Below are 14,732 nucleotides of genomic sequence, written 5' to 3' on the forward strand. Positions count from 1 at the left end.
TAATAAATAAACATCAGCAGTTTTTACAAAGAACTGTAACCTATAGTGTATAACTCAACCCTGGAAAACACTAGTAAACATTATTAGGTATTTGAATAACAATTAAGCTTTCCTAAAAAGGTTTAGAGCACTACACAGAATCAAATGTCATAATTGTGGCTTTAATAACTGTTTTGCTTTCAAAACTTTTCTCTTTTTCGGAACAACATTCATAAGTTTTATATTATCTATTAGTTATTATTACCTACTAATTATTTATATTATCTATTAATCTTGCCTATTAATATTAAATCTATTTTAATTTGATTTTATTTACAAGAATGACTTGCTGTCAGCAGACACAGTCACAAGCACACACGTAATGCATAGAGACAACCATAGGAGTGACTGATGAAATCCTATGAGCTTCTCTCTGATGTGCTCCTGTCCCTGTTCTCATAGATGACAATTTTATTTGACTCCACATATCAGAGTTTCTCGTTCTTGTTTTCGACCTGAAAACTTTTTTGCGTTTTCGCAATTTTGTGACTGTTTTTTTTTTTTCGTGATTTGAGACTAGGAAAGATACACACATTAGTGAGACATGCTTACCTCTCAACTCACATGATTTTAGGTAAAGAAAACTTAAGTCTGGTGTCTGTAGCATGCGCCTCTGAACCTGAGTTCAGAGACTGAACTTTGATGGTAATGTCAGTCTGGTGTCAACCTCAAGAAAAAGTAAAATACGAGTTTCCCCCCAAAACCCAAATCAGAGCTTGTCTTATCTGCCCATGGCCATCTTTGTTAAAAGAGAGGCTTTCTGTCTTACCACTACAGCCCAAAGGATCAGGGATCACAAGTTCCAAGTGGCTAATTCAAAGAAGTATGCCATCTCCACAGAAATCATTACTTTTCCATACTCAGAGCTCCTTTCCACATCCCTGTAGTCTTATATATACATGTTTTTGCCTATTTTTTGTGGGACCATTTTCCATTCCTTAACATCGCCCTAGATACATGAGCTTCATGAGTTATCTTGGATCCATGAGCTTTATAAATTATCTCTTCGACATTGACCCCAGAAGCTAGTGAGAGTATTTTTCAGTTGAGTTTGCCTGTAACCATATTATACAGTAAACTGAATGGCATTCTATTTGGTTCTATTTTGACATTATGGTTGATGATGTTATCTAGTGAAGCTCACTAGCAGGGAAGCAAAACTGACACCTCTTACCCTGCCTACGTTATAAATAGACACGCAGACACCATTCCACAAATGAGGAGAAAAAAGAAGCATCAGCGCTGTGAATTAAAAAGAAACAGTTAAAAACCAGTTAAAAAAAAAAGACCCCTGGGTCACCTTGTCTGGTTTTCATCCTCAAATTAAATAATACTTTAATTTTTGTTCCTATAAATTACAGATTTCCTTACAAAGATAATTTCATCCTTGGCTTTTTGAATAGCAATATATTTGCAGATATAATAACTCTACAAGAAACAATTTTTTTCAAAACAGCTGTTAACCCAACATTTTTAATCTTTTGGAGTTTTTGTTTATATTTTCCTTTTAATCTGTGAGTCAGAAGCCTGAAATTTGCATTTTCTTCCTCACATAAACTACTCTTCTCAAAATGCTTGTATTTCTGAGTCATTTTTTAATACCAGAAAAGGTGATGTAACATACAAAATATGACAACATACCTCCAGAATATAAAACTAGAAGGAAGAAATTTTCTCCTTCCATAAAATAAATGGATTTTATACAAATACCCATCATTATTGCAGATATGGTGAAGTCCATGGAGTCCAGTTTAAATCCTAACTCTGCTACTTGCTAACTCTGTGTCCTGCAGCAGATTACTTGAGTCGACTCTATCATCCATCAGTAACATGAGGTTAATAATAGTACTTATTGTTTATGAGGTTCTTGAAAGTGTTAAAGAAAATAATATATGTAAAGCACTTAGCCGAGAACCTGACATATTAGGCAGTCAATGAATTTTAACTATACTGATCATTAACCACAAATTCAAATTTTCATGGAAAATAAAATTAATTCTACCGTACATACATTTTACATTTTTTCCACCTCAGGAATATTATGAGAACTAAAATGTACCAGTGGGAAAACCTATAGAGAAAATAATTTAGGAATTTAAAAAAAATCTCTATTTATTGAACAGAAATTTATTCTCTGCAAGTAGCTTACTTAAATGATGTAGTCAGTGAATTAACAATTTAGCAATCAGTGTATCCCATAATACTTTACCAAAACCATTTTTAAAATGGATATATGTGACATAAAATTTTTTATGAAATGTATTTCTATAGTTATACCACAAATGAGTATATCACTGTTAAATAAAAATAAATTTTAAAAGACTATTTCCACAAGGAAAATGGTCTGAATTTCTGTTATATCACATCATACAAGATACAAATAGAAAAAGAAATTTAATATTTTAATACAACCAACAGAAGATACCAAATGAATTCTAATTTTACTGAAGGAAATTAAATATCAGAGAAGAGAAATAATATTTTAAAGCAAAATGCAGCCCTATACAACTAGAACTTTAAAAATGAAATAGAGATTTCCCTTGAACAGATACTGGTATTTGCTTTAAATTTTCTATTTTTATATATTTTTAAAGATTTTATTTATTTTTGTGAAAGACAATGAGAGAGAGGGAGAGGGACAGAGAGAGAGAGAGAGTGCACAAGTGGAGGGGAGGGGCAGAGGGAGAAGCAGACTCCCCGATGAGCCGGGACCCCATGCGGGACTCAATCCCAGGACCCTGGGATCATGACCTGAGCTGAAGGCAGACACTGACTGAGCCACCAAGGTATCCCTAAATTTTCTATTTTTAGATATTAAAATTATAATTTCTAAAATTATTAAATATTTTAAAATAGGAAGCAAAAAATGGGAATTCCATTTTTTCCAGTATTCCTGTAAAAGATTTAGATTTCATGAAATGAGGTATCATTGTAAGACAAGTTTTATTTTTTTTAATTTCAGTGAAGAAAATTGTACTAATGTTGAATTTATTGGCATTTTGAGTTTAAGTCATGAATGCCAGTGGTTGGTCCTTATCGTTTCAACTATATATGTAGAATTAAGTTTATCATGGTTTCCTCAACAAAAAAGTTGTGAATTATGTAAATGTTAATAGTAAGGTATGCTACCTTGCTCACAGGCATAATTCATTTGTAGCTGGGTTGATAAAAAACTAGAATTTTTGTTTAAGTTCTTCTCAAATAATTGTACTGACTTTATAATTGGAATTTTGCCAAATACATCTTTTTCTCCATTTTTTTTCTTTAAGGCAATTTGGTATATGTGTTCAGAAGCTAACAACCAACCATATAAGGAAGAAAAGAATTAGAACACTATTTCCCCAAAGAGAGGGCCATCTACATCAATATTGCCTAAATTGGTTTTGAAACATTCAGATCCCAGGGCTTCACTCCATAATAATTGAATCAGAATTGGGGGATGGAATATTTATACTAAAGAAATATCTTCACAGGCAAAATAAGAATGATCAAACAAACCAATAATGATTTGTCATTATTCATATCTCTCGGGCAATGTAGGTGCCACAACACAGAGCAATCCCTCCTCTTCGATGTCTGGAGAAATAGCCTGTGCTACAAACCCTATCTGAGTGCTTGGGTGTGTGAACTCTATGATCCGTCTCAGCCCCACATATTGTGATTACACCTTCCTCTCTAGATGCAATTGTGGTATTATGGTAGGAGGTTTCTTTTAGTCATTCATGGATGTGCTCAAGCATATTAATTAAACAGCTAGAATTGAAAGAAACTGAATGGTGGAGAGATTACAAGGAAGAACAAAATATAGACCGGTTCTAAAAACTTAAAATCCAATAGGGAAGAAAAGAAAACCACAGATAACAATGATGTAAGTTAAAATGAGTTAGGTTCCAAAAGAAAAGGCAAAACCAACATGCAATAAGACAGAAAGAAAATAGTTAAAATTCATTGTGATTAAGAGATATTGAGAACAGCTTTTAGAATGAAACCTCATAGTAAATTTACACTCTGACTTAGGCAAGACTGTGAGGGGGTGATAATAGAAGTTTTAAGGGTAGGAAAAGAATTAAATTTCCCTCAATGTGAATTCATAAAGTACCCAATCTTCAGGTCATTTATTTTCTTCCATTACTTTATATCTTTAGATAAATTTTTTTCAGGCATCTCCTCCTGTATTTTTTCACTGTAATATTAGTGTCCCAAAATATGCTGGGGTAAGTGTTGGTCTAGATATTGTAGATTGTTTTGTTTTTGTTTTTGTTTTGTTTTGTTTTTCTTTAAGTAAAACTATCACGTATCAGACTCAGAAAAAGAAAAATCTTATCGATTTTTAAGTTTAAAACTTTATTAACAAATTCTTTAAGGATCAAAAATCCTTTGAAGAGCTGTGGGTAAAGCACAACTGAGACTCTGCATGCTTCACGGAGCAGGGATCTGTCAGTGGCTGATCATTATTCCACCTGTATATCTAGATTTAAGGCTATCATACATTTCTTTATAAACAGCAACTATAACGTAGATTTTCTAGGAGTCCTAAGTCCATAGATTTTTTTTTTTCAAAAAATTGTTATAGTCAATCCACAAGTATTTGTGAAGCATTTGTATGTTCCTAAATGTATATTACTAGAAGCATCAATTAACCAGTGGTGTCAAATCCATTTGGATAAGCAGTATACATTTTTCAATACATTTACATGAACTATATTCCAAGAAAAAAAAAATCTAAATCTGAATAGAACCAAAGCACAGTAATTAGTTTTATTGATGTTAGTGTGGAGAGATAATTTGAATATTGAAAAAATAAAAAAATATATAAAAACAAAACAGAATTTCGGATACACAAAGAGAACAAATTTCTAACCTGGGAACTGCATTTGAGGAGTAAGAAAGCAGTAAATTGGTAAAGCCTTTAGTTACTTAAATAAGTTGTGTATTTCACATATAAAAGAATTACAGAGGTGGCCAGTCCAGGGATGGTATGGTGGTCAGCAAATACTTAAAGGACTTGAAGTCCTTCTATCTCTCTGATTGCCATAGTTTCCAACTTCAAGGATGCAAGATAGTTACTCTTACCATTAGGTATGAGCTGCAAGAAGCACTAAGGATGCCATCCCCAGATGAGAAAATCCCTTTTAAAGAGCTTTTCCAGAAAGTTCAGTCCATCTCATTGCCCATCCTATGTGAAAAGATGACTTGGAGAATTTTTCTTCATTTATTTGTTTTTGTTATGATCATTGCATTTCTCTACCCAAATAAAATCAAGAAGGGTTGTAGGAAGAATGTATACTACTAGATTCACAAGTGTAAATTCCATTACAAGAAGATAAAGAGGACTAATTGGGGCCCTGGATGGCTTCGTTGGTTGAGCATCAGCCTCTTGGTTTTGGCTCAGTTAGTGATCTCTCAGGGTTGTGAGACTGAGCCCCACATCAGGCTCCACCCTCGGTGGGGGAGGCGGGGGGAGGCTGCTTAAGATTCTCTCCCTCCTCTTCACCCCTCTCTCTCCTCTCCCCACTCTCATGCTCTCTCTCTCTCAAATAAATAAACTCTTTAAGAAAATAAAATAAAGAGGTTTAAAAGTTTGTTTAATCTACAAGATAGTTACTCTACTTTGTTGTTGAACTATTTGGAAAGGATAGCAAAGACTTATTTTCCTGATAAAAAAGAATAACAAGAGTAATACTCAGAAGTTCACCATGGCCAACTCGAAACGAGTTCCAACTGTGATATGTCTAAAAATGTGTTTTCTGGTTCTGCTTTAATGTCAGTTTTAAGTAACTTCGTTCTCAATATTTTGTCAACAATTTTTGTTACTTGTTTCTAGTACAAGTGGGTCATATCTCAAAAGTAGAACTTCACTTAAAATGTCCACAGTATGTCTGTCAATTTCGACTCAGGAAATGACTACATAGGTTATATATTTCCCTATAAATTACAAGACATACGATCACACTGAAGAAAGGAAAACCCGCGGGACAGCTTTGAACCAAAATATTTCATGATGGAAAGAAGACTTCTAGCTTTCATATGCAATTGAGAATAACATAATTGCAACAAAGTAATGCAAAAATTATATTATCATAGAGACTAATGTAAAGCAGGGTGGGAAATATGGCAGTTGATTTTTCTACACTCACATTTCAATATTTTTCTTATGTCCATGATCTCAGACTCTGTCCACATGGAAATATCATCAAGTATACAATCTATAAATGTCTAACCTCAAATCACATCAAAACTCATAAGGTATTAAGATAGCCCATTTACTAACAATACTTGCTTCTATAAATATCCTTTGAGATATCATATTTAAGCCACGAATATATATGTAGGAGTTTCTAACATGGGCAAATCATTCCACATAGTGTCACTGAAAATAAACTAAACTATAATAATAATGACAGAGTTATCCCCAGAAATCAACATTGTGGTTTTAAAAAGACTATGGATTTTGATGTGATAAATAAGATTTAATATTCCATCTTAACCACTTTGTAGAAATATTGTGTCTGCCTATCACCATGTTTTTAGCAAACTAGTAGTCTTATATATTAGTTAGTAAGATTTGAGTGGTACTTAGCACTACTCCCAGTGTGAGGATTGGGCAAGAAACTCAAACCTGGCCAGTCAGAATGTGCCACTCGGGCGCCTGGGTGGCTCAGTTGGTTGGGCGACTGCCTTCGGCTCAGGTCATGATCCCGGAGTTCCGGGATCGAGTCCCGCATCGGGCTCCCTGCTCGGCGGGGAGTCTGCTTCTCCTTCTGACCCTCCCCCCTCTCATGCTCTCTCTATCTCATTCCCTCTCTCAAATAAATAAATAAAATCTTAAAAAAAATTTCAGAATGTGCCACTCCACAGGTCACAGTTTGATCCAGGGATGAGCATGTAACCAAAGTGTGCCAGTCCAGGTCTTTTTGTGGGGACTTGCTATGGCTTCTAAAGAGAGAAGGGTTTGCTCCTTTTAATGTAATGGTGATAAAGAATCACATTATTATTTATACATACAAGATTTGCAAGCTCCTAGGTTGGCAAATAATAGACACATAATAAAATTTTGGGTGAAATTTTTATTTTATACTTAAAAAAGAGCATAGATTTCTATAATAAGAGATCAAGTAAAATGGAGTAGTAGATGGAATAAAGGATCTGGAATCAGAAATCCTACTCTCTCCCTGCTATATATGGAAATTCACACAAATTATTTCATATCTATGAATCTGTTTTCTCACCTGAAAAATAAGTTTAATACTTTTTTTTTTAACCCCTGCAATTAATGTGTGTGGTGAGAACTGGCTACATAATTCCTGGTGTCGTGTGCAGAATGGAAATGTGGGGCCCATTTTTCAAAAACTATCAGAAATATAAACACTGATTCATTAAACCAAGTTCAGTCCCCTTCTGAGTATAGAGCTCTATGCAACCAAATAGGTCATATGCCTGTGAAGGGGGCCCTGCGCGTGGTAGATTAAATAAGGTCATGACTCCTTACCTATTCCTCCTATAAAATGTTATGTCACCTCCTCCTCCCTTTGACACTGGTTGGTCCTGTGGACAGCATTGACTGATGGGACGTGGGAGGGTGACGGTGTGCCATGGCACTTTCACCATTCTTGAAGCCTTGAGTGAGTTTACTACTTTAAGACCATCACACTATGTGGAAACCAAAGCTAGCCACTTACACAGATGGAGATGGAGAGGGGGACAGAGACAGGGAGAGTTTGGCCATACACATAAATATCAAGGTGCAAGCATATAAGGGAAGTCTTCTTAGATCTTCCAGTCCAGGCAAGCCCCCAGCTGAATGAAACCGATTAAATGATCCCAAGCACACACTGCCTGAATTCTTGACCCACAAAATAATAAGAAAACAAAATAATTATTGTTTTAAGCCTTTAAGTCATGGAGAAGTTTGTTAGAGAGCAATATATAATGAAAGAGATAATGTTTAAATATTTTTATAAATATAATTTATCATTAATGTTAATAAAATAAGATGGTATTATTTTACTATTGTTCTCTCTGGGTTGAAGCAACCAATCTGGACTTTGAGCAGTTACTTGTGATATATACAGGGCTTCTAGAATTAAAATAATTTTGTGTGATGATACTACTTGGTATAGTTACAGATACTTAGTATAGTTATATAAAGTGGTAAGCAAAATAATGGTTCTCAAAAATGCCATGTCCTAATTCCTGGAACCTGCAACTATGCTACTTGATATGATATATTAGTTTTCTAGGGCTGTCATATAACAGATTACCACAAACTTGTTACTTAAAACAACAGAAGTGCACTGTCTCCTAGCTCTAAAGTCCAGAAGTCCAAAGTCAAGGTGTTGATAGGGTAATACTCCCCTCTGAAGGCTCAAGGGGGAAATTCTTCTTGGCTTCTTCCAATGTCTGGTGGCTCCATGAGCTCTTTGCCTTGGGCCTGTATAACTCCAGTCTCTGCCTCAGTCTTCCTGTGGACTTTTCCTCTGTGTCTTCTCTCCTTTTCTTCTCTTTATGGATACTTGTCATGGATTTAGTGCCTATTCTAATCCAGAATGATCTCTTCTCGAGATCCTTAATTACATCTGGAAATACTCTTTTGCCAAATAAAGTCACATTCATTGGTTCCAACTGGACATATATTTGGGACTGCCATTCACCCCACTACATAAGCAAAAGAGAGTTAAGGTTGCAGATAGAATCAACTGACCTTAAAATGAGAATACCCTGGATTATCTGGGTGGCCCCATGTAATCACAACGGTCTTTAAAAGTGAAAGAAGAGGCAGAAGGTCAGTGTGTAAAGGGCTTGATCTGACATTTCTGGCTTTGAAGATAAAGGAAAGTGTCCAAAAGGCAAGGAAAGCAGACAACCTCCAGGTGCTGCAAAAGACAAGGGTGCTTCTTCCCTAGAGCCTCCAAAAAGAATGTAGCTCTTCTAACATCTTGATTTTAGCCCACTGAGATGTGTCAGAATTCTGACCTACAGAGTGCAGGATAATAAATTTTGGTTGTTTTAAGTTACTAAACTTGTGGTAATTTGTTACAATGGTACTAGTAAATTAATACGCATAATTACATAGTTTTTTTTTTTCTCCAGAAGTTAAGGTAAAAATTACAGTAATGCAAAAGTATAATCATTCTTGTATTACACAAATTATTTATATCACCAGTACTTCCATAAATATTTACCAAATGTATACTCCTTTATTGCTGTGATAATGGATGTAACAAACAACCTCAAAGCCTCTAAATGTTGCTGTGACAACATTTAATTCTCTCCTGTATTTGTGGGTTGTCTGGGGTGACTCTGCTTCAGGTTGTGCATTAGGCTCACAGCTCAAGTCATGCTTTTTTTTTTCTGATGGCAAAATGCAATATAAGTGAGTAAAAACGCATGACACCTCTCAGGGTTTCAAACCTATTCCACTGGCCAAGACCAGCCACATAGCTAAACCTAACATCGACAGTATGGGGAAGTACACTCTACTCAGAGAAAACCACGGAAATGGGAAAAAAGGATGCAGCAATTTCTGTGAAAACTATATGCATAAAAAAAACTGGCAATAAATGTATATATAATATAAATATAAAGCACAATGAGTAAAAACTCAAAATTTATGGGGCACCTGGGAGGCTCAGTCAGTTAAGCAGCCGACTCTTGATTTCAGCTCAGATCATGATCTCAGGGGATCCTGAGATTGAGCCCTGCCTCGGACTTTGCACTCAGCACAGAGTCTGCTTCTCCTTCTCTGTCCCCCTCTGTCCTTTCCCCCACTTGTGCTCTCTGTCTCTCTCATGCTCTCAATAAATAAATAAATAAATAAATAAATAAATAAAAATAAATAAATAAAATGGTTTGTCCTCTGTGCGATAATTTCGGATTTTATTTTATTTTTTAAGATTTATTTATTTGAGAGAGAGAGCATGAGCAGGGGAGAGAGGCGGAGGCAGAGGGAGAAGCAGGCTCCCCACCAAACAGGGAGCCCCACGTGGGGCTCCATCCCAGGACCCATAGATCATGACCTGAGCCAATAATTTTGGATTTCTTTTGTAAAGATTTTATTTATTTAATTTGTTTGTTTGTTTGTTTGTTTATTTGAGAGAAAGAGAACATGAGTCAGTGGAGGGAGAAGAAGAGGGAGGAACAGACTCCCAGATGAGCAGGAAGCCCTACGAGGGGCTCAGTCCCCAGGACAAGGCAGACACTTAACCAGCTGAGCCCACCCAGCTACCCCAGTAATTTCGGATTTTAAAAGTTCTGTTGACACTGACGTGGAAGGCCTTAAGGTGAATACAAAGGAACAAAAATCTCATAAAGAAAAAAATACATTTAACTGCATGTATTATTAAAACTGTGTTCAGGTTTGACTGTCGAGGGAAAAATGTTAATAGTGGATTAAACATATTAGAAGCTTATTCTGGAGATATGTAATTTATGGCTTGGATGGTGGGCCTGCCCCATGAAATCCATCACCCCTCCATTCCTTAATCTTAATGTCTAAGGAGTCATCTGCATTTCAACAATGGGTTGGAGAGATTAATGGAGAAGAATGGACAGTGGGCATGCAACAATGTCTCTTGAAGAAGTCCCTGTAAACTGCACATGATATCCAGGTCACATTCTGTTGAGCAGGGTTTAGACACATGGCCATCCTTAACTATAAGAAGGGATTGGAAATGTAGCCTTTTTCTTTATTATCTGTGTGCCTAGATGAAAATTTTGTCAGTATGAGAGAAATGGAGAATTGCTGTTGGGGCCATGCAGTCCTTACAACACTAAATAAAACTTTTAAAATTTGTGTAAATGTCATAAAATATTCAAGTTGGGAGATACTGTTTACAAAGTGTAAGCACCATAATACAAATTAGTACAAATTAGTATAAGTAGTAAGAATGATGGAAAACTCTAATAACAAATACAAAGATAACAACTCTGATAACAAATACAAATAAGGGACAGAAAGTTACTTTCATAATATTGGAAATACTGGGATAAAGGGCAGGAAAGCCTAAGGGAAAGGTAAATACAGAGAAATAGATTTTTTTGAGCATTAGGATGTTACTGTCTTCCATTAATAGAAGGAAATGCTCAGCCTTAGGTTAATCACTGGGGGTGTCTAAACAGAATTCAAAGGGTAATTGGTCCTTTGAATGGTAGAGGCTCTGGACTGGAACTCTTAATAGTCAGATCAGAATAAAGGGAAATTATCCCAAAATAACAATCTGCATTTGTCTGTGATGTTCCATTCATGTAGTAAACAGCTTCAAATTGTCTGGGAATGGCTACAATAAATTACAGAAAAAACATTCTTCTAGGCAACACTATCTTGGTGCAGGAAGTTCTGGTTTCCGACTTTGTCATGGTAATGAGAAAATTAAGTAATCTCATCACTGTTTACCATCTGTATGGGAAAACAGGAATAGTAGGCAAAGAAAAGTGCAGTTTATATAAAAACAATAAATTATTCCTGGGAGCAGGTAACAGAAGGGCAACATTTGAAACTGTCATCTTCACAGTGATGAAGACAAAAAGACAATTACAATTTTTAACTTCAGGAAGTTAAACAAATGCCAATAATGAAACTTTCATAAAAAGTACTAGAGACAGAGTTCCAAGGGAAACTACCTATCATAAGTGATAAGAGAAATAACACTGCCTTTCCTCCCCAGAGAAAAATAGAATGGTGTGTAAATGAAAGTTATAGGGCATTCAGCTTCTCTTGAACAAGTTAATATTTTTCAGACACTCAAAATTATGAAGATTTTTTTTTCCCTAAAATATACCAGATATATATATATATATATATATATATATATATATATAGTACATACATGGTTGGCTGGGTATGTTATGATACGGTTTCTACATATCTTGCCAGCTCCAACACGCTCCATGTCAAACACCATTCTTCAGCTGTATTGAGTGTTTTCCCCAGGAGGCATGAATTCTTAGCCTCCATGCCTTTGGTCTTGCTATTTCTCTCTGTTGACATTGTTCTCAAGTTCTCTTTCCCCCTGTTACAACCAGGGATGCCGTTGGAAGTAGACTGAGCAAGGGTAGGGGAGAATTAAACAAAACAAACAAACAAACAAAAGCCCCTTTTTTTTGTTTATTGGGGTTTTTTTGTGTTTGTTTTTGTTTTTGTCATGATCTGTTTCAAACTACTCAATGTCACTGGTCCCATGGTTAGGAGGCAATGTGCACAGCAGGCTCTCACGAAGCGGTTATCAGCACCATGGTCTCAGTCGCTCCTCTTTACGGTTTTGCCCCTACTTATCTTCCCCATCTTAGCTTTTTTTCTTTTTTTCTTGAAGTCTTTTCATCCTCCCCTCCCAAATTTTATTATTTGGCTCCCCGTTATACTGCCATTGCACTGCATAATGAACCCGTCTTAACACTTTCAGCCTGTGGTGTTATTGCCTGTCTGCATCACTACATCATAAGCGTCTGTAGGGCAAAGACTCCGTAGTAGAAGCTCAATAAATACGTATTAAATAAAGTAGCAAAATGCATGTAAAGAACATAATTATGAAATTGTTTTGTAAAACAAAATGTATTACATTTTTATGTAGTTTATAAGCAGTAAGTCAATTCTGGGGTCATATGTTTATGGAATGAGAAGAAGAATGATATGTAAATTGATCAGGAAACAGGGAAGGGGTACATATTAAATGATATGATAGAATTCATACAGTTTTTCAAAATGTTTATGGAGTACTTACTGTGTGCAAGGCACTCTTCTGGGTGCCTGGCATATTTGACAAGATAATGCTCAGTGCTTCCTTCTATCCAAACAATGAAATGGAATATTTTTCATAAAATATAAGATATAGCATCAGCATCCCTATTTTAAAAAAGTGTTTAAAATAATACATGCATTATTACATGTATCTTTGTTTCTACTATTGAGACATTTAGAGAATATAGTTTAAATTGAGCCTGAGTTTCCTTTAAGAAATGTGCTATTTTAACACGTAGTTGTTGTTGATGTGTTGATGAATTGGCAGAGACATTTAAATCCTGTATCTTGCTAATAAAATCTAGAAATGACTCAGATGGCAAATAACTAAGAGCTTTAAGGCTATTAAGAGACCCTTAAAATTGCCAGTCTGCCATTTGGCAAAGCCATCAATGTCAATTGCCATACTACCACTGTGTTAGGCATAATATTATTCCTTTTGCCAATCTGTGTTTGTAACACTTCCATATTATAATTGGACCAGAAGAGTTATTAAGTATTGCTGCCCATAGGGACCAAATTATGGCAAAATTATGATAGTTACTATGTCATTGCCTGTGATTCCAAATGGATAAATCACACTTTTCTAAATGTGAAGACAGTGATAAAGAGAAAGTAGAAGGGAATGTGTTTATCAACATAGAAATATCAAGATAGGAGCGACCATCTTGCTCCCGCCCCTGACAGAGACTCTTGCCCGGGTCACTGGGACGCAGAGCCTGCTGTCCGGACCCTGGTTGACCATGCTGTCCCGGGTGGTTTTTTCTGCGGCCGTTGCAGCGGCCCCCTGTCTGAAGAATGCAGCTTTCCTTGGTCCAGGGGTATTGCAGGCAACAAGGATCTTCCACACAGGGTAGCCAAGTCTTGCCCCTGTACCACCTCTTCCTGAACATGGAGGAAAAGTTCGTTTGGGGCTGTTCCCCGAAGAATTCTTCCAGTTCCTTTACCCCAAAACTGACATAACAGGACCCTATGTGCTTGGAACCGGACTTATCCTATATTTTCTGTCCAAAGAAATATATGTGATTACTGCAGAGACCTTCTCTGCCATATCAACAATAGGGTTGCTTATCTATGTAGTTAAAAAATATGGTGCCTCTATTGGAGAATTTGCTGATAAACTCAATGAGCAAAAAATTGCCCAACTAGAAGAGGTGAAGCAGGTTTCCATCAAACAAATCCAGGATGCAATTGATATGGAGAAGTCACAGCAGGCCCTGGTTCACAAGCGCCATTACCTTTTCGATGTCCAGAGGAATAACATTGCTATGGCACTAGAACTTACTTACCAGGAACGGCTGCACAGAGTATACAAGGAGGTGAAGAATCGCCTGGACTATCACATCTCTGTGCAGAACATGATGCGCCGAAAGGAACAAGAGCACGTGATAAACTGGGTGGAGAAGCATGTGGTGCAGAGCATCTCTGTACAGCAGGAAAAGGAGACAATTGCCAAGTGCATTGCAGATCTAAAGCTGCTTGCAAAGAAGGCTCAAGCGCAGCCAGTTCTGTAAATGCATCTATCCTGGTGGAGACAGCTAGAAGCAATTGACTAAAGAAACTAGTCCATGGAACAAAATCTTTCTGTATTGATGTCTACTGAAGTTACACTTAACCTTTCCTAAAAATGAAAAGTTTGATTCATATAGAGAATTAAAACAATCTATTGGCCCATGAAAAAAACAAAAAGAAATATCAAGATATATACCAGGTCTATACATAGTCGTATAGTTATAGCCCTAGAACATATAGACCTTGGGGAAAAGGAGGTTGTTAACTCTACTGGGAAGATGCTTGTGAAGAAATTAAGTAATTATAGAGCAAAGAGCTAAGATGAGGAAGCACTACTGTTAGAAATCCCCTGAAAATTCACCACAAAGTATTTAAAGACAATGAGCAATAAAATGTCTACTTCAGAAGATCTGATGATTAATTCCACAGGCAAGTAGTTTATAAGGAA

The 14,732-nt window shown here is 36.1% G+C and overlaps 1 pseudogene; it reads left to right on the forward strand.

The window, feature by feature from the left end:
• The first annotated feature begins 13,515 nt into the window (after positions 1-13,515).
• Positions 13,516-14,286, forward strand: LOC113912702 (annotated as a pseudogene).
• Positions 14,287-14,732: the final 446 nt, after the last annotated feature.

Source organism: Zalophus californianus, chromosome 4 (genome assembly GCF_009762305.2).
Source record: "Zalophus californianus isolate mZalCal1 chromosome 4, mZalCal1.pri.v2, whole genome shotgun sequence".
In the NCBI taxonomy this organism is placed as follows: domain Eukaryota; kingdom Metazoa; phylum Chordata; class Mammalia; order Carnivora; family Otariidae; genus Zalophus; species Zalophus californianus.